The 23,182-nt window shown below is 46.4% G+C and overlaps 14 non-coding genes across 14 annotated transcripts; 10 read left to right on the top strand and 4 right to left on the bottom strand.

Moving 5' to 3' along the window:
* Nucleotides 1-2,970: 2,970 nt before the first annotated feature.
* Nucleotides 2,971-3,042, bottom strand: trnaq-cug (transfer RNA glutamine (anticodon CUG)). The gene has a single exon. It is a non-coding gene; the product is annotated as a tRNA-Gln (tRNA).
* A 288-nt stretch (nucleotides 3,043-3,330) lies between these two features.
* trnag-ccc (transfer RNA glycine (anticodon CCC)) lies at nucleotides 3,331-3,401 on the top strand. The gene has a single exon. It is a non-coding gene; the product is annotated as a tRNA-Gly (tRNA).
* An 829-nt stretch (nucleotides 3,402-4,230) lies between these two features.
* Nucleotides 4,231-4,302, top strand: trnae-cuc (transfer RNA glutamic acid (anticodon CUC)). Its single transcript has one exon. It is a non-coding gene; the product is annotated as a tRNA-Glu (tRNA).
* A 1,754-nt stretch (nucleotides 4,303-6,056) lies between these two features.
* On the bottom strand, nucleotides 6,057-6,128 carry trnat-ugu (transfer RNA threonine (anticodon UGU)). Its single transcript has one exon. It is a non-coding gene; the product is annotated as a tRNA-Thr (tRNA).
* Nucleotides 6,129-6,357: 229 nt separating this feature from the next.
* trnay-gua (transfer RNA tyrosine (anticodon GUA)) lies at nucleotides 6,358-6,445 on the bottom strand. Its single transcript is given in 2 exon segments — nucleotides 6,358-6,393; nucleotides 6,409-6,445. It is a non-coding gene; the product is annotated as a tRNA-Tyr (tRNA).
* An 883-nt stretch (nucleotides 6,446-7,328) lies between these two features.
* On the top strand, nucleotides 7,329-7,400 carry trnae-cuc (transfer RNA glutamic acid (anticodon CUC)). Its single transcript has one exon. It is a non-coding gene; the product is annotated as a tRNA-Glu (tRNA).
* A 962-nt stretch (nucleotides 7,401-8,362) lies between these two features.
* Nucleotides 8,363-8,434, top strand: trnaq-uug (transfer RNA glutamine (anticodon UUG)). The gene has a single exon. It is a non-coding gene; the product is annotated as a tRNA-Gln (tRNA).
* Nucleotides 8,435-11,387: 2,953 nt separating this feature from the next.
* trnaq-uug (transfer RNA glutamine (anticodon UUG)) lies at nucleotides 11,388-11,459 on the bottom strand. Its single transcript has one exon. It is a non-coding gene; the product is annotated as a tRNA-Gln (tRNA).
* A 277-nt stretch (nucleotides 11,460-11,736) lies between these two features.
* trnae-cuc (transfer RNA glutamic acid (anticodon CUC)) lies at nucleotides 11,737-11,808 on the top strand. The gene has a single exon. It is a non-coding gene; the product is annotated as a tRNA-Glu (tRNA).
* A 752-nt stretch (nucleotides 11,809-12,560) lies between these two features.
* Nucleotides 12,561-12,648, top strand: trnay-gua (transfer RNA tyrosine (anticodon GUA)). Its single transcript is given in 2 exon segments — nucleotides 12,561-12,597; nucleotides 12,613-12,648. It is a non-coding gene; the product is annotated as a tRNA-Tyr (tRNA).
* A 982-nt stretch (nucleotides 12,649-13,630) lies between these two features.
* trnaq-cug (transfer RNA glutamine (anticodon CUG)) lies at nucleotides 13,631-13,702 on the top strand. Its single transcript has one exon. It is a non-coding gene; the product is annotated as a tRNA-Gln (tRNA).
* Nucleotides 13,703-14,270: 568 nt separating this feature from the next.
* On the top strand, nucleotides 14,271-14,343 carry trnar-acg (transfer RNA arginine (anticodon ACG)). Its single transcript has one exon. It is a non-coding gene; the product is annotated as a tRNA-Arg (tRNA).
* A 7,635-nt stretch (nucleotides 14,344-21,978) lies between these two features.
* On the top strand, nucleotides 21,979-22,050 carry trnae-cuc (transfer RNA glutamic acid (anticodon CUC)). Its single transcript has one exon. It is a non-coding gene; the product is annotated as a tRNA-Glu (tRNA).
* A 962-nt stretch (nucleotides 22,051-23,012) lies between these two features.
* trnaq-uug (transfer RNA glutamine (anticodon UUG)) lies at nucleotides 23,013-23,084 on the top strand. The gene has a single exon. It is a non-coding gene; the product is annotated as a tRNA-Gln (tRNA).
* The last annotated feature ends 98 nt before the right edge of the window (nucleotides 23,085-23,182 follow it).

Consider the following 23,182-nt stretch of genomic DNA (forward strand, 5'->3'; position numbering starts at 1 on the left):
CGACGGCAGCCATATTGTGCTAGTACACTCACCACACACCAGCTCTCAGTGGGGAGGAGAGCAGGGTAATGAAGCCAATTCATAGATGGGGATTATTAGGAGGCCATGCTTGGTAAGGGCCAATGGGAAATTTGGCCAGGAGACTGGGGTTACACTCCTGCTCTTTTCAAGAAACACCCTGGGATTTTTAATGACCACAGAGAGTCGGGACCTCGGTTTTACATCTCATCCAAAGGACAGCGCCTGTTTACAGTATAGTGTCCCCGTCACAGGGTGAGTGCCCCTGCTGGCCCCACTAACACCTCTTCCAGCTGCAACCTTAGTTTTTCGCAGGAGGTCTCCCATCCAGGTACTGACCAGGCTTACAGCTGCGGAGCTTCAGTGGGTTGCAAGTTGTGAGTTGCAGAGCGATATGGCTACTGGCTTAATAAGCAGGATGGGTCAAATGGCCTCCTCTCATTTGCAGACAGTGCAATTAGTCTCCTGCTCTTTCTCCACGGACATGCCTGGTTATCGTTGACTGATGGAGCTCTATTCCAGTCTTATCTTCCAGTCTCTGACAGGCCATAGTTGACGATCATGTGCTCATACTTTAGCTCCTGTGCTCGGTGTCTCACCCTGACTCTCTCTCGGCAGGATGCTGACGAGCCCTGTGTCTATGCTGTCATTAACACTTAATCGCCTGCCTCGCCCCACCTCATGGGGGTCCGGAAGATGACACTCTTCCTGGATCACTGAAGGTCAAAGGTCAAGGTCAGCATCTCCTGGTGCAGCACACCGGGTGTGGTCTCATGTCAAACTGCAGAGGACTCTGGGAGCCGGCGTGAGATCATATTGAGTGCCGTCCGCCAGCGAGGGGCCCAGTGGAAAATAGTCAGACTGGACAAGTGGTCGCCGCAGTCCCATTATTCCTAAAATGTGTGTCCTAAGCTTGGCCAAAGATCACAGTCGTTGAGTTTGAAACGCCGCTGCAACAGGAATGGTTCCCAGTGCACCACCCGTTCCAGAAACTGCAGATCACTTTCAGACATTGTGGTAGACGTGCGCCTCTGGATTTTCTGTTTTCTCTGCAGCAGTGTGAGTCTAAAGCAGTAGTGCTTGAATTAGAGCATGGTAGTTTATCCACTACTTGTGACTTCTGTCAACATCCTTTCATTATTCTGCTTAAATAGCCACAGAGGCTGGAAACAGTAGTGGGACAGTAGTGCTGTTGTAATATAATAACCTTCGCCCTCCTCTTCCTCATCCCCTGCCCCACACTGACTGAGGCTCTGTGTCCAGTAAGGCTCCTGCTACATCACCATCGTCAAGCCATGATCTACTGCATGACATGGTCCACTCAGGGGCCCTTATTCATTAAAGAGAGATATCTGGGTTCCTTCGCCTTCCTCCTCCTCGCTCCCAGCACACAGACCCCTCTCCCTCCTCCAGCCGCCTGTTCCTGCTTCACCTCTCAGAAACTCTGATGCACTGGGAGCCTTATCTACCTGTGCTCAAGCACCGACTGACTGACGGGTGAACACTTGTGTACCTGTGAGGACAGGGGAGGGGAACAGGGCTGGAGGTATTCATGGCCGGGGAGCAGGAAACCAGGCCCTGACTGGAGCAGAGTGCTCAGGGTGCCGAGAGCTGACATTGTCCACCACTGTCCTCCTCCAGCTGCTTGTTCCTGCTCCATCGCTCAGCAGCACTAACGCACTGGTGACCCAGAATACTGTACCTGTGCTCACGTAGGGATTGATCGTTGAGCACTTGTGCACCTGTGAGGTGAGGTTGCACACACATGGGATGGGTTTTTTTCAGCTGTGAAACGAATGAATTCCTCTTGTTTCACACGTCTCACATGAATGGTTTGTGTACCAGCTGCAGAGATCTGCAGGCACTGCTTTGCACATTCATTGTGCCTGACATTTACATTTCGTGTGGACACAATCAAAATGATCTAGTGATTTGCAAAGCATGCAGCAAAGAGAAGATGCATCTTTTGAGGAACAGGAGTTTTAAGCAATGACTCCTGTTCTATGAAAACCTGTGTGGTGTGGCAATATCTGTACAGGGGGAGAGGAAAGAGATGAGAGAGACACAGAGGAAGAAGAAGGGGGTTGTCTCGAGCTGTGCTCTCAGGTTGTGATCAGGGGAGAGCTGTATTAGAGTAAACGAGAGTGAGACAGAGAGAGGAAGAGCAGGGTTATCTCGAGCTGAGCTCTCAAGTTGCAGTCAGGGTCTGGCAGGACGAAGTCTGTCAGCCACGCTCTAGGGATGTGGTCAGGCGCAAAGGTGTGTCAGACTGAACGGTTCCTGGTTTCGCCCAGGCCAGAGGTATAGTCGTGGATCGACCAGTTGCTATAAGAGCTCTATGAAGCCGTAAGTGCCGCGTTCACCAGCTTCACTGAGCTGTGATTGTCCGCCCTTGCCCCGCTAGCAGAGTGTGCGCTATTATCGCTACATAGACTGAATGAGAATCCAACAGATCTTATTTACTCTTTCTTACACACAGCAGCTCTCAGTGTCGCTGCTGTCGCTACACAGACTGTAAAAGCGTGTCGATCGCTCTCGGTGTCCTTTTAAGACCACCGGCGTGAATCCCAGTTACCGCTGTCTTCTCTTCACACACAATGAGAAAGCCAACCATCTCCATGGTGGTCTAGTGGTTAGGATTCGGCGCTCTCACCGCCGCGGCCTGGGTTTGATTCCCGGTCAGGGAATGGTCTTTGTTTTGTTTTTTTTAAATCCGCTTAGGAGCAATGAACTTGAACAAAATGCACCTAATATTTTAATCCTGTTGAAACCTTTGTAACAGAGTGAATGAATGAATTTGTTTCTGTGTTTTTCACGCAGATTTCACGAGAACAGGGTAAGAACGTGAATAAAAATACATTCGTGTGGCAGTCTCTAATCTACAGAAGCTGCTGTTTTGTTCCGGAAGTAATTTGTTTACAGTTCCTAAAACGAAAATAAAGGTCATAACTCAGGTTCTACCGAGATTTGAACTCGGATCGCTGGATTCAGAGTCCAGAGTGCTAACCATTACACCATAGAACCAAGACTTAAGCATGTAAGCTACAGGTTCCCACTATGATCCTCTGCGTGTTCAACCTGCCTCCGCGAGACTCCGGTGTCTGTGTGACGTCGATGCTCCGCTGTAGCCGCTGTGCATCTGAGCCCCACAAACGGTTCCGTCCGCTTTCAGTCTCACAGACACGTCCGCACTCCCGCTTAACAATCACCGATCAATAACCATCGGGCTCCAGACACTCCGCTCCTGCGCTCTGAGTCATTTGTGAGAGGAAAGAGCGCTCAAGCAGTTGCGTTGAAACACAGTCTTCAGGTGCGCCAGTGGTGTAGTGGTATCATGCAAGATTCCCATTCTTGCGACCCGGGTTCGATTCCCGGCTGGCGCATAAAACCGTGGTTTCTTTTAAACCTTCACAAAGCAACGCAAAATATTGTTATTTTAATAACAATGGATTACGAATGCAGTTTATCGCAAGACTCTGGTGGACGGACACAGAGCCCTATCCAGCAGCTCTAGACGGTGCTCGGGGAAGCGCTTAGTCTGTTTCAGCACAGGGAGCGAGTATGAGCTCAGTCCGCCTCGGTTACTGTCGGACTGACCAGCAGCTTCACAGGATTGTTACTGTTGGTCCGATACGCTGCTTCCATCTCACTAAAAACTCACACTGGAGAGCTCGGTTTGGAACGGGCTCACCCGAGAGGCAGAAAAGGACCGTTTGACTCGAGTCCTTGAATCTAAATACAAGAAAAAAATCTGTTTTACACACAAATATCAGCAGCAGCATGTGAGCTCATGAAGAAAACTGTTTACTTGTGGGCGGATTCTCACATGTGGGGTCTTCCCTTGTGCTCCTGCGTCAGTTGTATCAGTAAAGCGTCACTTTCCGTGGGGATCGGTCTCTCAGACACGTCCGGACTCGCTGTCAACCCTCACCCTGCGGTGCTGAGAGAACGAGCTCCTAAAATCTGAAAGCGAAAATAAACCACGGAAAAATAATCCCTCAAACACCTTCGAGTCTCAATATGCAAAACAAAGTCTATGTACCAAACAGATCTTATTTTCACTTTCTTACACAGAGCAGCTCTCAGTGTCGCTGCTGTCGCTACTCAGACTGTAAAAGCGTGTCGATCGCTCTCTGTGTCCTATTAAGATCACCGGCGCGAATCCCAGTTACCGCTGTCTTCTCTTCACACACAGTGAGAGACCCGACCGTCTCCCTGGTGGTCTAGTGGTTAGGATTCGGCGCTCTCACCGCCGCGGCCCGGGTTCGATTCCCGGTCAGGGAAGAGTCGCCTTTTCCTCCCTTTGTTCTCATCACACCCTCCCTGGAGATAAGATCGAACACATTTTGAAACCTTTGGAAAGCCAATGTTGCTGTGCCAATTTGTGGATTAGGTTTGCACACTTTACCGATAGATAATACTTTCTTACTTTCGGTACTGCCTATACGGCAGTGAAGTGTGGGGTCCCCTCACAGACCGGGCGTACACTCAATGGGACAAACACCCAACAGAAACTCTGCACATGACGATCTGTAGAAAAATCCTTTACTTTTATTTTATGTTTTGCTCCATGTTAATTTAATTATTTTTATTTGCTTTAGCAACACCGATTGTACCCATCGGTCATGCTAATAAAGCACCTTGAATAAAATTGAATTAAAAGCGTTTCGCGCAGGCTAGTAACTGACTAGTAACTAGTAGTTAAACCCTCGCTACCAGGCTGCTGCACGCCTGACTTGTACATATCTGTGAAAACCCTCCCATGTGTTTTTCTATTTTTTTAGGAAATAAACTGTTAAAAGGGAGTCCTGTGTGAGCTCCTCCTGCACGCACCGGAGACTGCACACGATCAACTGTAAATCTGACAGAACTGGGAGGGATTTGCTGACGTCACCACAGCCTGGCAGAATAGGGACTGTGACGTTGGCGCCGTCAGGAAGTCGAGCAGTGCATTGTGGGAGTTGTAGTTAATAAAACACGGCTACTTCTGTGAGCAGCTATAGCCAGTTCTAATACCCGGCTTCCCGTAAGACAGGGTTGCTAGTGCACAAACAAAAAACGGCAACACAAAGAAAAATGAGACAGAAATGCTGTGACATGAAATACTTCTTCCACACTATTTATTGTGCAGCATTTCTATAGATAACGCTGCGGCAGCAGCACAACGACCTGAAATGCGTGATTGCTCCCAGAAGTTTTTCATGAAGAAGAAAGCCTGTGTATTTCCCGCAATGTGGGGAAAAAGAATAGTTTTCACCAGGCCGCCCTCCACAGAACATTCTACTGTCGTGGTGTTTTTAAGATTTTAGAAAATTCACAAAAACGTCTCATCAAGAGCTCAACACGTGCTCTCCCCTCAGCGCTGCCCTCTTCCCTAACAACAGATTATTATGAGAACCTATTTCCATTTTGAACACTTTTCACGTGTGACGCTTTTTTGTGTTACTGTTTTTTGATTGTGCACTCATTTTTGTGTTGCCGTTTTTTCTCTGAGTACTATTTTTAGTTTGTGCACTCTTTTTTGTTTCTGTGTTTGGCACTTCTGGGTCACCGTACGTTTATGACCGACATAATAATGTAATGGAAAAAGGAAAAATGCGATTCGAATACCTCAATTGATTTATGAAGAGAAATGATCAAGCCTAAGTCTTTTTCGGGCTTTTGTTCTCCTACATTACCTTTGCTTACTGCCCTGTCTTTCTCACTGCTGAAGAAGGCTCCACGGCCGAAAAGTTGTGTTTTTTCATCTCTTTCAGCATGGAATAAACCCATTGCTTGTTGCAATTAGTGTTTCGTCAGTCATTGCTGGCAGACAGGAGCAGTGGAACGCAGAGCCCTATCCAGCAGCTCTAGACGGTGCTCGGGGACGCGCTAAGTCTGTTTCAGCACAGGGAGCGAGTATGAGCTCATTCCGGTTCGGTTACTGTCGAACTGGGCATTTGAGGCTCTTTGGATCGCAACGTGAAAAAACAACTGCCTACAGCGTGCGTCTTAACTAGTGTAGGAAGAGTAGATATCATATTTAACAAAAGAGTTTTTGGAGATACCGGGTATTGAAACCGGGGCCTCATACATACAAAGCATGCGCTCTACCACTGAGCTACATCCCCGACAAGCGCTCAATCTTTTCGGCTGTTTGATAGAGTCTGTGATTACCAGTCACTGACTGCAGCTCTCTGTCATGACGTGTGACGAGTTTTTAACGGTAAAAACAGGACATTCACACGTGAGGACAATAAACACGGATAAGTTTTGCTTCAGCCTTTATTGAGCTTTCGATCAAACTCTGATATTCGCTATTTTAAATTTTCGATGTCAGAGAACAATAAAACAGCGCCTTCCTTCGAGCCGGATTCGAACCAGCGACCTAAGGATTCCCAGCCTTTTCCACTACAGTCCTCCGCTCTACCAACTGAGCTATCGAAGGGACGAAAAGCATCTCTTTTCTCACACATTCAGCTCAAATTCGTGCGGTGTTCCTGGTCATTTCAATCGCATTTCGAAGTCAGGTTTTGGAAAAAGGAGTATGTTGCAATAATCAGTCGGTTAATTTGTAGGCCATAATTATTACTTTTTATGTCTGGTGTTAAGATATAACTGAATGTGCCTGGCAGTGTAATGATATTTTTAAAGCAAAGAAAGTCTCCTGTAAACAATGGAAGCTGTAATAAAGGCAAAGGGTGGACACACTAATCAATTAAAGATCTGACATTATATTTAGTTGTGGATGCTTTTGTGTAATTTTCTATTAAATATATGTTTCCTGGAATAATTTCTGACATTGAAAAATCAAGTAATTGCACTTAATGACTGTTTTGACTGGAAATTAAATAAACGAAAGAGTAGTCTCTGACTTTTCACAGTACTGAAAGTGCTGTTAATATCTACAGTAGGTCAGTGGGAGTTAGTTATAATAGACATGAACACATTCTGTTAACTACCTTTTCTTCCTTCATTTTTTCGATAGTGGACTCTGGAATGTCCCTCTCCCTGAGGAAATCGATAAGATCCTCCATTCTGCAATTGTGGTCTGAGAGAATGATCTCCTAATATGTGAAAACGAAAATCAGTCACGGAAAAATAATCCCACAAACACCTTCGAATATCAAGACGTTTCAATATGCAACAAAGTCTTTGTTCCAAGCAGATCTTATTTTCTCTTTCTTACACACAGCAGCTCTCAGTGTCGCTGCTGTCGCTACACAGACTGTAAAAGCGTGTCGATCGCTCTCTGTGTCCTATTAAGATCACCGGCGCGAATCCCAGTTACCGCTGTCTTCTGTTCACACACAGTGAGAGAGTCGACCGTCTCCCTGGTGGTCTAGTGGTTAGGATTCGGCGCTCTCACCGCCGCGGCCCGGGTTCGATTCCCGGTCAGGGAAGGGCTCCTTTTCCCTCCTGACGGAGATACCTCCTTGAACCACGTCTGTTAACTATCACCACAAAATAACCTTCGAGCCCCAGATACTGCGCTCTGGGTCATTTGTGAGTGGAAAGAGCGCTCAAGTAGTCAACTTGGTTACACGTGTTTGCTACATCTTGTGTTTTAAAATAACGTCTCTTTAAACCAAAGTGTTTATGTGTCGAGCTGAAATTATGCTTGATTACGATATCAAAGAAAAACCGCTTTCTTCCAAAATATCACATAGTTTTCACATCTTCCAGACTGCTTCTCTCTTCTAGTACTAAAGCAGACCAGAGAGTCGGAATGTAACTTCTTTCATCAAGCAAAGCACCTGAAGACCCTAAAATAGTAAAAACACACCTGTAAAAAAGAAAACAAAGCAGAAAATAGGATGAGAATTCCGAACTCAAGTTCAAGAGCTCACCATTGTTAACCTAAAGTTATATTTACGGTCTCATCTACACTTGTAAGATTAACAAAAAGCTCGCCTCATTAAGAAAAAGTATTGGAATTACGGGGCGGTATTGGAATGAACTCACGAAATGTTTGTCTCCAGCCACTCGCTGTAAAGTGTTGCAATTTCTCTTAAGAGTGTTCCCATACTGCTACAAAAATGTCGAGTACCCGTGAGGTCAAATGACAGAGAAACGCTTGAAACAAGACTGCAGAAACGAGTTAAAAACCTGACGTCGAAGTGAGATTGAAATGACCAGGAACACCGCACGAATTTGGGCTGAATGTGTGAGAAAAGGGGTGCTTTTTAAGTGGGAGTGCGGACGTGTCTATAAGACTGAAAGCGGACGGAACCGTTTGTAGAGCTCAGATGCACAGCGGCTACAGCAGAGCTTCGACGTCACACAGACACCGGAGTCTCACGCAGACAAATTAAACACGCAGAAGATCTCATTATGGATCTTTAAAGCTCTTTCACAAGCTAGCGGTTCCATGGTGTAATGGTTAGCACTCTGGACTTTGAATCCAGTGATCCGAGTTCAAATCTCGGTGGAACCTGAGCCGGGTATCCTTCTTACTCTGACTACGGATCAGAAGATTGTGGGTTCGACTCCTTCCTGGCTTGTCATTCTTTTAAACACATCGGGCTGCTCACTAGCACATTGCCTTCTGTTCAAAGTTGGTGGTCTTAGCCAATCAAGGCCCGTTTCGCTACCATGAATTGTCCAATCACAGTGTCCGCTCTCATTTTAGGTAGTTTTCGCCCAATCACAGCGCTCCCTGCTGCTAAGATATGGGTCTGGAGTTCAGCCAAACAAGTGCTGGTTTGTCACTCACATGGTTTTTCAATTCAGACGCGCCAGGAGTACCGATTGCTCTATCTTTGTTCTTTGTCCGCTTTAAAATATTCTTATTTGCAAGCGATCTGTCACACAAACAGAAATCGGTGCGCGGTACTTTAACACACCTGGTATTGGATTCAGTGGGAGCTACTTCTGCTTCGTATTAAAAAATGGATAATATGTAAATAAAGGTTTGTCGATTTCAGTGTTCTGTGTTTTTACGAGTTCCATACTTAGTTGACTTTATGGTTTTGATTTTGAGTCTTTATAATATTAAGTCTGTCTTTCTCATTTTTCTTCGTCTTGTAAAGTTACATGGATTTTGAAACTGTGCTAAAAATGTGCGCGGGGACACTCATCTGTTTATACCAGCAGTAACTTCGAAACCGTTACTGTCAAAATACAGCTACGGTACCTTTTTCGGGAGTTGAAAACAGAGAAGTTCTCGATGATATGGCAAAATGTAAAAGTCCAGCATCTGTTATAGTCACCCTTTAAGCCGTCAATGTTACACATTCCACACGCGTCTCTGTCCCGTCTCGCATTCCCACGCGAACCGTGTTTAACAAACGCTCACGCCGCGAGTAATACCCTCCCCCCCCCCCAATCACCGTTCACTCCCGTCACTATTTCAGTTCCCCTCTTTCCTCACTTCCCGCTCACTCTTGCGGGTTCTCCTCGAGTTCGCGTTATTTCACTGCTAGTTTCCACTCGGTGTTTGATCTTCTAGCCTGCCCCTCGATTTCGACTTTGTCTTGAGTTTCGGGTTGTTGCTCTCTGGTTGTCTTTCTCGTTTTCCGACCTTCTTGCTTGCTTCCTGGTATACGTTTTGCTTCGCGATTTGGATTGGTGTTCCCTCTCGCTCCTGAGTCCTGCACAGGATCCATACCTCCTACCTGCCCGCTCTTACAATCAATCTCTAAAGGCCTGGAGCAGCGAAACTATATACAGTTCTACGGGTGGCATGTTCACATAACGTATTTAGTAACCATTCAAGAGAGAAATCACGCTGTCAGGTGCCTGTCCTCCTCTTTCCCTGCTTTTGTTCTCCTGCTACGTTACCTTTGCTTATGCCCTGTTTTTCTCACACCTGAAGAAGGCTCCACGGACGAAACGCTGTGTTTTCTTTCTTCTCTTTTCAGCATGGAATAAACCTATTACTTGTTCCTTTGCAGCCTACGCATGCTGACGCAGCTACCCACCCGAACTACTACATCCACACGGAGGCCAGTATCTTGCAGACTAGTTAATATATTATTTGGAGATCGTCTCAGCTATGAGCTCTATTCCGACAAAAAACTTGCAGAACAAAGTTTGAGACCAGCTGATCTTGATCTTTGAGCTGTGCTGAAGGCTCAGCATTGTTGTTGTTCTAATTAGCAAAAATTACAGGGGGCTCTAAAATCAGAACACTTCAATTGATCAAATCAGTCGGTTAATTTGTGGGCCATAATTATTACTTTTTATGTCTCGTGTCAGGATATAACTGAATGTGCCAGGCAGTGTAATGTTATTTTTAAAGTAAGGATGGCGTTTCTGTTAAAATACATCAGATAGTCTTTTTGCATGTGTTTGAATGTCAAGGACTGCTTCCTCAGCTTTGTAATTCAAAAACAAATGAAAATAGAAGTAAAGCCTCCTTGTCGATATAAGGGTTATTACAAGTGTTCAATTGGCTTTGTGCTTTGGTTTAGATTTTGTTTCCTTGTAAGCATGAAATTTCAATGCTCGCTGCTTGGGGATACAAGACAGACTGGAGAATGCGGGCATCGATCTCGCTACCTCTCGCATGCTAAGCGATACCTGAAGAAGTACAGGCTCAGTGACCACAGCCTGGCCATAGAAACTGGGCGACACAGGCAGACCTGGCTGCCCAGAGAGGACAGGCTGTGCTCCCACTGCCAGCGGGGAGAAACAGAGACAGAGATGCACTTTCTGCTGCACTGTGACAAATATTCTAGGATTAGACAAACATTCCTGCCCAAATTTAGAAATCTGATCCCAGAATCCCCACACCTGCCAGAATCACAACAAGTCTCAATCTTACTGGGAGAGGGAGGAGGGAACTCAGGTGAACTGGCAGCCCAGTATGTGATCTCCTGTCACAGCCTGAGGAACAGTGAGTCTGTCTCACAAAAAATGCTGCATATGTTTATATGTAAATGTCTTATGTCTAAATTAAGATGTAAATGTCTTTGGATTTTTTCATGTTAACTGTATTTGTTTTACTTTGACAATGCTGATTTATTCATTGGTCTTGCCAACAAAGCACCTTGAAATGAATTGAATTGACTGAGCAGCACATGATTGGCTACAATCTCAGCCAGAATCTTGACAGCAGGGTGCGCTGTGATTGAGCAAAAACTCTCAAGAATGAACATCTTCCTTACTCTGCTTCTCTCTTTCAGTAGGACAGCAGACCGTGTTGGGTGAGCAGATCACAGATTTAAAAAAAAAAGCTTCTTTCATCAAGCAAAGTACCTGAACTTGACTCTGGAATCATAAAAGCACACCTGTAATGAAGCAATGAAACCTCAAATCAGGAGAGTTTCCTACATAAATTCAAGAAGTGATCGATTTTAACTTAACGCTACATTGAAGGTTTCATTGCTACACTTAATATTAACAAAACGCTCACCCGACAAAGAAGTAAGAAAGATACACTGCTGAGGTTCCACCGAGAGTTGAACTCGGATCGCTGGATTCAAAGTCCAGAGTGCTAACCATTACACCACGGAACCAATGAGAGTACATGTCTAAAATCTGAAAACGTAAATAAAACACGGAAAAATAATCCCACAAACCTTCGAGTATCAAGACGTCTCGCTGTGCAAAAAAGTCTTTGTATCAAATAGATCTCATTTTCACTTTCTTACACACAGCAGCTCTCAGTGTCGCTGCTGTCGCTACACAGACTGTAAAAGGGTGTCGATCGCTCTCTGTGTCCTATGAAGACCACCGGCGCGAATCCAGGTTATCGCTGTCTTCTCTTCGCACACAGGGAGAGAGCCAACCGTCTCCCTGGTGGTCTAGTGGTTAGGATTCGGCGCTCTCACCGCCGCGGCCCGGGTTCGATTCCCGGTCAGGGAAGAGTCCCCTTTTCCCTCCTGACGCAGATACCTACTGTACTTGAACCACGTCTCTTAACTATCACCACAAAATAACCTTCGAGCTGCAGATACTCCGCTCCTGCGCTCTGAGTCATTTGTGAGTGGAAAGAGCACTCAAGTAGTCAACTTGATTACACGTGTTTTCTACATTTTGTGTTTTAAAATACGAAATCAAAGAAAAACCGCTTTCTTCCAAAATATCACACCGTTTTCACATCTTCCAGACTGCTTCTCTCTTCTAGTTCTAAAGCAGACCAGAGAGTCAGATTGTAACTTCTTTCATCAAGCAAAGCACCTGAAGACCCTAAAATAGTAAAAACACACGTGTAATAAAGCAAACAAAGCAGAAAATAGGATGAGAATTTCGAAATCAAGTTCAAGAGCTCATCATTGTTAACCTAAAGTTATATTTACGGTCTCATCTACACTTGTAAGATTAACAAGCTTAAGCTCGCCTCATTAAGAAAAAGTATTGGAATTACAGGGCGGTATTGGAATGAACTCACGAAATGTTTGTCTCCAGCCAGTCGCTGTAAAGTGTTGCAATTTCTCTTTAGAGTCTTCCCATACTGCTACAAAAATTTCGAGTACCCGTGAAGTCAAATGACAGAGAAACGCTTGAAACAAGACTGCAGAAACGAGTTAAAAACCTGACGTCGAAGTGAGATTGAAATGACCAGGAACACCGCACGAATTTAGGCTGAACATGTGAGAAAAAAAGCATTGGCCGTCCCTTCGATAGCTCAGTTGGTAGAGCGGAGGACTGTAGTGGGAATCGCTGGGAATCCTTAGGTCGCTGGTTCGAATCTGGCTCGAAGGAAGGCGTTGTTTTGTTGTTCTCCTTAACAATCTCGTGAAAATTGAAAATAGCGCATCTCAGAGGTTGGTTGAAAGCTTAATAAAGGCTGAAGCAATAGCTCCCTGTGTTGGTTGTCTTCAAGTGTGATCGTCCCGTTTTTACAGATAAAGTATCCAGTGTGTCGACTCCCCCTGATAGAGTGGCTGATAATCACAGACTCAACGGAGACGGTGGATTTTCTCACTGTGTGTGAAGAGAAGACAGCGGTAACTGGGATTCGCGCCGGTGATCTTAATAAGACAGAGAGCGATCGACACGCTTTTACAGTTTGTGTACCGACAGCAGCGACACTGAGAGCTGCTGTGTGTAAGAAAGAGAAAATACGATCTGTTTGGTACAAAATGGGTACCGAGACGCTTTGAGATTTTTTTTCAGATTTTAGGAGATCGTTCTCTTAGCACTCAGGGAGATGGCTGACAGCGAGTCCGGCGTGTCTGAGAGACCGATCCCCACGGAAAGTGAAACTTTATTGATACAATTGACGCAGGAGCACAAGGGAAGACCCCACATGAGAGAATCCACCCACAAGTAAACTTGGTTCTCTTCAGGAGCTCACATGCTGCTGATGATATTTGCGTGTAAAACAGATTTTCTTCTTGTATTTAGATACAAAGACTCGAGTTCAACGGTCCTTGTGTGCGTCTCGGGTGAGTCCGTTTCTAACAAAACTCTTTAGTGTTTTAGTTTTTAATGGGATGGAAGCACCGTATCGGACTAACAGAAATAATCCAGTTAAACAACAGTGAAGTGCTCTTCCACATGACTGCTTGAGCGCTCTTTCCTCTCACAAATGACCCAGAGCGCAGGAGCAAAGTATCTGGAGCCCGATGGTTAGTGATCGGTGATTGTTAAGCGGGATTGGGACGTGTCTGTGAGACTGAAAGCGGACGGAACAGTTTGCAGGGCTCAGATGGACAGCTGCTACATCAGAATGTAGCACAGCGGTTCCATGGTGTAATGGTTAGCACTCTGGACTCTGAATCCAGCGATCCGAGTTCAAATCTCGGTGGAACCTGTGAGGTGTGTTTTTCTTACATCTTCATCGGTGTAAAAAAGAAACCTTTAATGTATCGTTAAGTTAAAATCGATCACTTCCTGAACTTATGTACAAAACTCTCCTGATTTCGGCTCTCATTGCTTCATTACAGGTGTGGTTTTAGGATTCCAGAGCCGTTCAGGTAATTTTCATTGATGAAGGAAGCTTTTTTTTCCGAATCTGTGATCTGCTCGCCCAACAGGGTCTGCTGTCCTTCTGATTTATGTTTAAAAGGTCACAACTGAATAATAATAAAGGTCACAACTGAAAAATATTTCCAACTGCTCAACTGAGTGAAACAACAACAGGACCTAAGATTACACTAATTAAAGAGATAACTAAAGTCTGGAATACGTGACAGCTGTATGGTGTTTTGGAAGAAAACGGTTTTTCTTTGATGTCGAACTCAAGCGGAGTTTCAACGTTACACATAGATTTCGACAAAATGTAGAAAACGCGTGTATCCAAGTTAGAAAAGTTGGAGCGGGGCGATGCCGTACTAGTAGCGGCGCTGAGCTCACTGTGGTGCGGTGCAGCTGTGTCAGCGGGGCCAGTGGCGCAATGGATAACGCGTCTGACTACGGATCAGAAGATTGTAGGTTCGACTCCTGCCTGGCTCGTCTTTCTTTTAAACACATCGGGCTGCTCACTAGCACATCTGTTCATTGTTGATAGCCATAACCAATCAAGACCCGTATCGCTAACAAGAATTGTCCAATCACAGTGTCCGCTCTCATGTTAGGTAGTTTTCGCCCAATCACAGCGCTCCCTGCTGCCAAGATATGGGTCTGGAGTTCAGCCAAGCAAGTGCTGGTTTGTCACTCACATGGTTTTTCAATTTAGACCCGCCAGGAGTACCGATTGTTCTATTTTCGTTCTTTGTCCGCTTTAAAATATTCGTCTTATTTGCAAGCTATCTGTCACACAAACAGAAATCGGTGCGCGGTATTTTAACACACCTGGTGTTTGTATTCAGTGGGAGCTACTTCTGCTTCGTATTCAAAAATGGATAACATGTAAATAAAGGCTTGTCGATTTCAGTGTTTTGTGTTTTTACTAGTTCCATACTTAGTTGACTTTATGCTTTTGATTTTGAGTCTTTATAATATTAAGTATGGCTTTCTCATTTATCTTCGTCTTGTAAAGTTCCAAAATCCATGTAACTGTGCTAAAAATGTGCGCGGGGACACTCATCTGTTTATACCCGCAGTAACTTCGAAACCGTTACTGTCAAAATACAGCTACGGTGCCTTTTTCGGGAGTAGAAAGCAGAGAAGTTCTCGATGATATGGCAAAATGTAAAAGAGGAAAACCCGCAGCCTCATGGACCAGCAGCAACCCCTCATTGTATAAGGCTGTTGTTTTGTTATTGGGGCATGCTTATACATTATTTTTAAGCTAATACGATTTTTATAACCGGATTTTGGAGCAAATTTCACACATTGATGATTCAACCTTGTTTTGAGGTTTGGTTGCTGCTGTCTGGTTGTCTTTCTCGTTTTCCGACCTTCTTGCTTGCTTCCTGGTATACGTTTTGCTTTGCGATGTGGATTGGTGTTCCCTCTCGCTCCTGAGTCCTGCACAGGATCCATACTTCCTACCTGCCCGCTCTTACAATCAATCTCTAAATCGCTAAAAACTCACACCGAAGAGCTCGGTCTCTTAGACACGTCCGGACTCGCTCCCAACCATCACCCTGCGGGTCTGAGAGAATGATCTCCTAAAATGTGAAAACGAAAATAAGTCACGGAAAAATAATCCCACAAACACCTTCGAGTATCAAGACGTTTCGCTATGCAACAAGGTCTTTGTTCCAAGCAGATCGTATTTTCTCTTTCTTACACACAGCAGCTCTCAGTGTCGCTGCTGTCGCTACACAGACTGTAAAAGCGTGTCGATCGCTCTCTGTGTCCTATTAAGACCACCGGCGCGAATCCAGGTTACCGCTGTCTTCTCTTCACACACAGTGAAACAAGAAGGAAAGGGAAAATAGAAGCAGCATCAGGAGAAGCCAAGAACTCAGCCACCAACACGAAAAACACCTGGTAAGCCCTGTTCTTTCTTCTCCTTTCTTGAAGAGGCCTCTAAAAAATTGAACTGCTTTGCTAGATAAAAGTTTAAAAAGTCTTTAGAAAAAGTTACCTTAAAGTTTAAATTAAACAAAATACCACTTGGGCCCACTACACTCAAAAGGCCAAAGTTGAAGAACCTGTTCCCAAGCAACAGGGGGCTGATTGTATTCAAAACGCCCGAGCCAGGCCGTCTGTTTGCTCTTCTCACCTGGGCCCATTGTATTTAAAAGAGGAAGATGAGTACAGAGCAGAATACAGCCCCACTGGAGCAGCCCTGCCCCCTCAGCACAGTACTCCAGTACCCTGAGGACGTGAAAACCGTTAAGACCAGGAAACAGTACAAAGACTCCTGGATGAAAGAAAACCCAGAGACCCTCATTGCTGACTACTGCCAGGCAGGAGAAAAACACATAAAAACCAACCTGCTCTTTTTTACTGAGCATCCGAATGCCTGGCACACAGCTGTGTGTAAGAATTATACAAACACCACCAGAAGGGGCATCAGCAAAGGCAGGCAAATCTCCATAGGGGGCGACAGCGAGGTAGAAGACACTGTCCTGACTGTCAACACCTACCACAATGGTACAGTGATGATACAGGGCAGTGAGGCCGCTCTGGAGCTTTTCGAGGAAAAGTTCACAGACCTTAAAACACAGGCCGACCTGGAGAAACCTCCCCCAGAAACAGGAGAAAAACCCAGCAGCCTGATGCCCACAGCACCGGAGAGTTCAGCTCCACCTGTTTTAGAGCCCACAAACACAACCTCAGCCACAGAACAGCCCAGCAAGAGTGTAGCCCTCGGCAACACAGAAACACACCACCCGGACACACACAGCCCACACCAACCCCCCTGTGACCACAGCACAGTGCGCCTCCTGAGAGAGAAACTCTCTGCTCTGGAGCTGGACTTCACTGAGTTCAAGGAGCTGATGCTGGGGAGACTCACAGAGGGGCAGACAGCACAACAGCTAAGAGACGAGGTTAACAAACACAAGAATGAATGTAAAACCTCCAACAAACAGCTCAGGGCACAGATGGAGGAGCTGCTGCAGGACAACAGTAAGCTGCAGTCGGAAGTAGCAGAGCTGAGAGAGGAGCTGCAGCTCGCGGAGAGGACAAGCAAGACTCTCAAAGACCAGCTGAGGAAACTCACTACTTCCCACTGCAGCCCGGACTGCAACAGAACAGCCCTGAGACCCAGAACACACAACACACAACACCCACCCCCAACCCGCAAAGACACACCCACCTCCACACAACCTGACACCCCTACAACCCCCACCACCAACTCCCACTTACCCAGTACCCCCACCGTAGCAAACACCACACCCACTGCACCCCCCGGCACCCCAAATCCCCTCACAACTCCACTGCCCAAAAGCACATCCACCTTGCCGAACACTCAGGGTGACCCACACACACACCCGGCCCCACCCAACTCCTCCACCTCACACACTGCACCCCCCCAAGCAGCCGCCCGCCCGGCAGCACAGCGCCCCTCCAGCAGACTGGACACCAGAGGCAGACGCATGGAAGTAGCCCTTCTCATCGACTCCAACGGGAGGTACATCGATGAGCACAGGCTCTTCCCAGGATTACAAACAGCAAAGCTCTGGTGTCCGACGACAGAGAAGGCCCTGCAGCTGCTGTCCAGGTCGGTACTGGGAGCCCCTCAGCACATCATCATCCACACCGGCACCAACGACCTGAGGACCCAGAGGGAGCAGGTGGCCCAGTCCATCAGGAGAGTGGCAGAGAGGGCCATACAGGAGTTCCCTCGCGCCCGAATTGTCATCTCCACCCTGCTGCCGAGACAGGACGAGCAGCACCACACCATCCAGAGAATCAATGCCGAGATCTCACGGTGCTGCGCCCTGCTCCCAATCGTCTACCTGGCCCATCACTCCACCCTTGGACCACAGCACCTACACGACCATAAACACCTCAAAAAACAGACCATTGGACTCTTCACAAAAACTCTGAAAGACACCACACTGGGCAGACACCCGAACAGCACCCCAGAGAGAAACAGGAGGACTACCAGAGGAACGCCCCAGCACCCACACCCCCAACCCAGACCAGCTCAACCCACAAAGAACAGAACCAGCACCACCCTACAGCCCTCCAACCCAGACCAACGACCTAACAGGACCAGAACCAGCGCCCCACCCCATGCCCCTCACCCAGACCAGCAGCTGAACCGGACCAGAACCACAACCCCTCCCCACCCAGCACAACTACAGAGCCGGACCGAGCCCCTCCTGCACAGCTACGCCGCAGCCCTGGCCAGACCAGCAGTCCCGAGCAGTTTGGAGCTGGGAGAAATCCGGCAGCTCCTGAACCTCATCTGCACCCGGCTTATGAGCTGAACTTCCACCACCCACAGCGACAGACAAAAACCCAGCACAATACTTGTTTCTGTCGATGATGTAAATGTCCAACACAAATTTGATACAGTTCCAGAAAACAATAACAACTTGCAAAGATAATTCAAGCGATAACAATGAGATCTCTAAAGATAAGTATGTGGAACATTCAGGGTCTGGGCTCGTCAGCATTTGGGCTGAAGAGCACTGATCCTGAATTTATCAAGGATGTAAAGGAGACAGACATCATGATCCTACAGGAGACATGGTGTCGGGGAGACTTGGCTACCCACTGTCCCCCAGGCTACAAGGAGATCATGGTGCCCTCTGTCAAAAAACCCCAAATCACCCGGGGCAGAGACTCTGGGGGGATCATTGTGTGGTACAGAGCGGAGCTCAGTCACTCCATACAATTAGTAAAGAAAGAAGAGTCACGAGTTTGGCTTAAAATCAAAAGAAATACCATCTGTACAGAAAACGAGGTTTTCCTGTGTGCTGTCTACATCCCGCCCTCAGAATCCCCCTACTACAGTGAGGGAATTCTCCCCAGTCTCCACACGGAGATCGGTCACTTCCAGGGCCAGGGAAACGTGCTGCTCTATGGTGACCTCAACGCACGAACAGGCACACTGGCAGACTTCACCAGCACACAGGGAAACACTCACATATTCGGACAATCCCCTCTGTACCACACACCGGTCACCTCACACAGGTGCAGCCATGACACTACGGTCAACAGCACCGGGCGCGAGCTGCTGCAGCTCTGTCAAGGGCTGGGCCTGTACATCGTCAACGGCAGGACTAGAGGGGACTCTCTAGGCAGGTTCACCTACAGCTCAGCTCTGGGCAGCAGTGTGGTGGACTATGCCATCACCGACCTGGACCCCTCCTGTATCAGTGCCTTCACTGTCAGGCCACAAACTCCCCTCTCCGACCACAGACAGATCACACTCTACATGAAGAGAGCACACCAGTACAGAGACACACTGACACAGCCCAGCCAGCTGTATGACCTCAACCAGGCGTACAGATGGGACACAGACAGCCTGGACAGATACCAAACTGCACTGGGCGATGACGAAATTCAGACACTGATGGACACATTCCTAAACACTCCGTATCAAACCAACAAATTAGGCATCAACTTGGCCACACAAAAACTAAATCACCTATTCCACAAACTAGCATCAAAATCTAAGCTAAAAACAACTAAATCAAAAAACTACCAAAAAACAAAAGCAAAAGAAAAGTGGTTTGATACGGAGTGCAAAAACATCAGAAATGCACTACGAAAAGTCTCAAATGAAAAACACAGACAACCACACAACACAGATCTGCGACTCAGGTACTGTGACATGGTAAAACTTTACAAACACACGCTGAAAAAGAAAAGAAACACATACATAGACAAACAACTTGCAGAAATTGAGGAGTCACTAAATCAGAACTGTTTCTGGGAGAAGTGGAACAACTTAAACAAATCAAAACCAGAAGAATTGGCCATCCAAAATGGAACAATCTGGCAAACATACTTTGAAAATCTCTATGAAAAGCTCCCAAATACAAATCAATCAGACCAAAACACCATTTATGAAAAACTCAAAATTTTGGAATTGGCTATCAAAGACAACCAAAACCCCTTAGACTCCCCAATCACTGAGCAGGAGCTACTGGACAAACTCCAGGCCCTCAGACCACGCAAAGCCTGTGGCCATGATGGTGTCATAAATGAGATGCTGAGACACAGCAGCCCAAAGTTGCAACAAGCCCTGCTCAAACTCCTCAATCTCATCATGACAGCCGGATGTTTCCCCGAGGCCTGGAACCAAGGACTGATCACGCCCATCTATAAGAGTGGAGATAAACTCGATCCCAGCAACTACCGGGGCATCTGTGTGAACAGTAACCTGGGGAAGGTATTCTGCAGTATCCTGAATACACGAATACTGGCCTTCCTTACCGAACACAATGTCCTGAGTAAAAGTCAGATTGGCTTCTTGCCAGATCACCGCACATCTGATCACATTTACACCCTACACACACTGATAGACAAACACGTCCACCAAAAACACAAAGGAAAAATTTTTGCCTGCTTTGTCGATTTCAAAAAAGCATTTGACTCGATTTGGCATGAGAGATTGTTTTATAAACTACTCCAAAGTGGCATAGGGGGCAAAGTGTACGACATCATTAAATCAATGTATTCAGAGAGCAAATGTGCAGTGAAAATTGGAAACAAAAGGACTAAATTCTTCACCCAAGGCCGCGGGGTGAGACAGGGCTGCAGCCTGAGCCCAACACTGTTCAATATCTATATCAATGAATTAGCAGGAATGTTGGAGCAGTCTGCAGCTCCTGGTCTCACACTACACGACACAGAAATCAAGTTCCTGCTCTACGCAGATGACCTGGTCCTGCTGTCGCCCACAGAACAGGGGCTGCAGCAGAACCTGGCACTGCTGGAGCAGTACTGTCAGACCTGGGCACTGACAGTCAATCTGGACAAGACCAGAGTTATGGTTTTCCAGAAGAAAGCCAGACCTCAGGGAAACAGGTACAAATTCACACTCAACAACAACACATTGGAGCACACATCCAGCTACACATATCTCGGTCTCACCATCAGCTCTTCCGGGAGTTTTGACCTGGCAGTGAAGGCACTGAGGGAGAAGGCACTCAGGGCTTTCTACGCAATAAGAAGGAGGCTCTTCAACATCAACCCACCAACAAGAATCTGGCTCCAAATATTTGAAAGTGTAATCCAACCCATTGCCCTCTACGGCAGTGAAGTGTGGGGTCCCCTCACAGACCAGGATTACACCCAATGGGACAAACACCCCACAGAAACTCTGCACATGGAGATCTGTAGAAACATCCTCCGTGCGCAGAGAAGAACTCCTAACAACGGGTGCAGGGCCGAATTAGGCCAGTACCCACTATTGATAAACATACAGAAAAGAATATTCAAGTATTGGCTACACCTAAAAAACAGTGACCAAAATTCCTACCACCACAAAGCCCTGCTGAGCCAAGAGCTGAGCCCAAAACAGAGCCCCCTGAGCCACACCGACACTAACCAGCCTCAGGACAGCACTGCTAGAGCACCACAACCCAGACTCAACCACATCACAGCACAGATCAAACAGCAATATCTCACACACTGGGACACACACACACAAACACAACATAAACTGGAATGTTACAGAACCTTAAACAGACAATACACACTAGCTGAATATTTGACCAAAATAAAAAATAACAAACAGAAACAGACGAAGTACAGGCTCAGTGACCACAACCTGGCCATAGAAACTGGGCGACACAGGCAGACCTGGCTGTCCAGAGAGGACAGGCTGTGCTCCCACTGCCAGCGGGGAGAAATAGAGACAGAGGTGCACTTCCTACTGCACTGTGACAGATACTCTGGGATTAGAGAAACATTCTTCCCGAAATTCAGAAATATAATCCCAGAGTTCCCACACCTGCCAGAATCACAACGGGTCCCAATCCTACTGGGAGAGGGAGGAGGGAACTCAGTTGAACTGGCAGCCCAGTATGTGATCTCCTGTCACAGCCTGAGGAACAGTGAGTCTGTCTCCCAGTAATGCTCCAGCCGCCTACAGAATATGTCAATATTGTATAATATGTCTTTGTTGTAAATGTCTGTAATATGTCTGTAGATTTTATTTTACTTCTATTTTTGTTTTGTTTCATGTAAATATCATTACTTTCATTTGCTTTGGCAACACTGATTGTACCCATCGGTCATGCTAATAAAGCACCTTGAATTGAATTGAATTGAATTGAGTCGACCGTCTCCCTGGTGGTCTAGTGGTTAGGATTCGGCGCTCTCACCGCCGCGGCCCGGGTTCGATTCCCGGTCAGGGAAGGGCTCCTTTTCCCTCCTGACGGAGATACCTCCTTGAACCACGTCTGTTAACTATCACCACAAAATAACCTTCGAGCCCCAGATACTGCGCTCTGGGTCATTTGTGAGTGGAAAGAGCGCTCAAGTAGTCAACTTGGTTACACGTGTTTGCTACATCTTGTGTTTTAAAATAACGTCTCTTTAAACCAAAGTGTTTATGTGTCGAGCTGAAATTATGCTTGATTACGATATCAAAGAAAAACCGCTTTCTTCCAAAATATCACATAGTTTTCACATCTTCCAGACTGCTTCTCTCTTCTAGTACTAAAGCAGACCAGAGAGTCGGAATGTAACTTCTTTCATCAAGCAAAGCACCTGAAGACCCTAAAATAGTAAAAACACACCTGTAAAAAAGAAAACAAAGCAGAAAATAGGATGAGAATTCCGAACTCAAGTTCAAGAGCTCATCATTGTTAACCTAAAGTTATATTTACGGTCTCATCTACACTTGTAAGATTAACAAAAAGCTCGCCTCATTAAGAAAAAGTATTGGAATTACGGGGCGGTATTGGAATGAACTCACGAAATGTTTGTCTCCAGCCACTCGCTGTAAAGTGTTGCAATTTCTCTTAAGAGTGTTCCCATACTGCTACAAAAATGTCGAGTACCCGTGAGGTCAAATGACAGAGAAACGCTTGAAACAAGACTGCAGAAACGAGTTAAAAACCTGACGTCGAAGTGAGATTGAAATGACCAGGAACACCGCACGAATTTGGGCTGAATGTGTGAGAAAAGGGGTGCTTTTTAAGTGGGAGTGCGGACGTGTCTATAAGACTGAAAGCGGACGGAACCGTTTGTAGAGCTCAGATGCACAGCGGCTACAGCAGAGCTTCGACGTCACACAGACACCGGAGTCTCACGCAGACAAATTACACACGCAGAAGATCTCATTATGGATCTTTAAAGCTCTTTCACAAGCTAGCGGTTCCATGGTGTAATGGTTAGCACTCTGGACTTTGAATCCAGTGATCCGAGTTCAAATCTCGGTGGAACCTGAGCCGGGTATCCTTCTTACTCTGACTACGGATCAGAAGATTGTGGGTTCGATTCCTTCCTGGCTTGTCGTTCTTTTAAACACATCGGGCTGCTCACT

Source organism: Atractosteus spatula, chromosome 6 (assembly GCF_055471065.1).
Source record: "Atractosteus spatula isolate fAtrSpa1 chromosome 6, fAtrSpa1.hap1, whole genome shotgun sequence".
Taxonomy (NCBI): Eukaryota; Metazoa; Chordata; class Actinopteri; order Semionotiformes; family Lepisosteidae; genus Atractosteus; species Atractosteus spatula.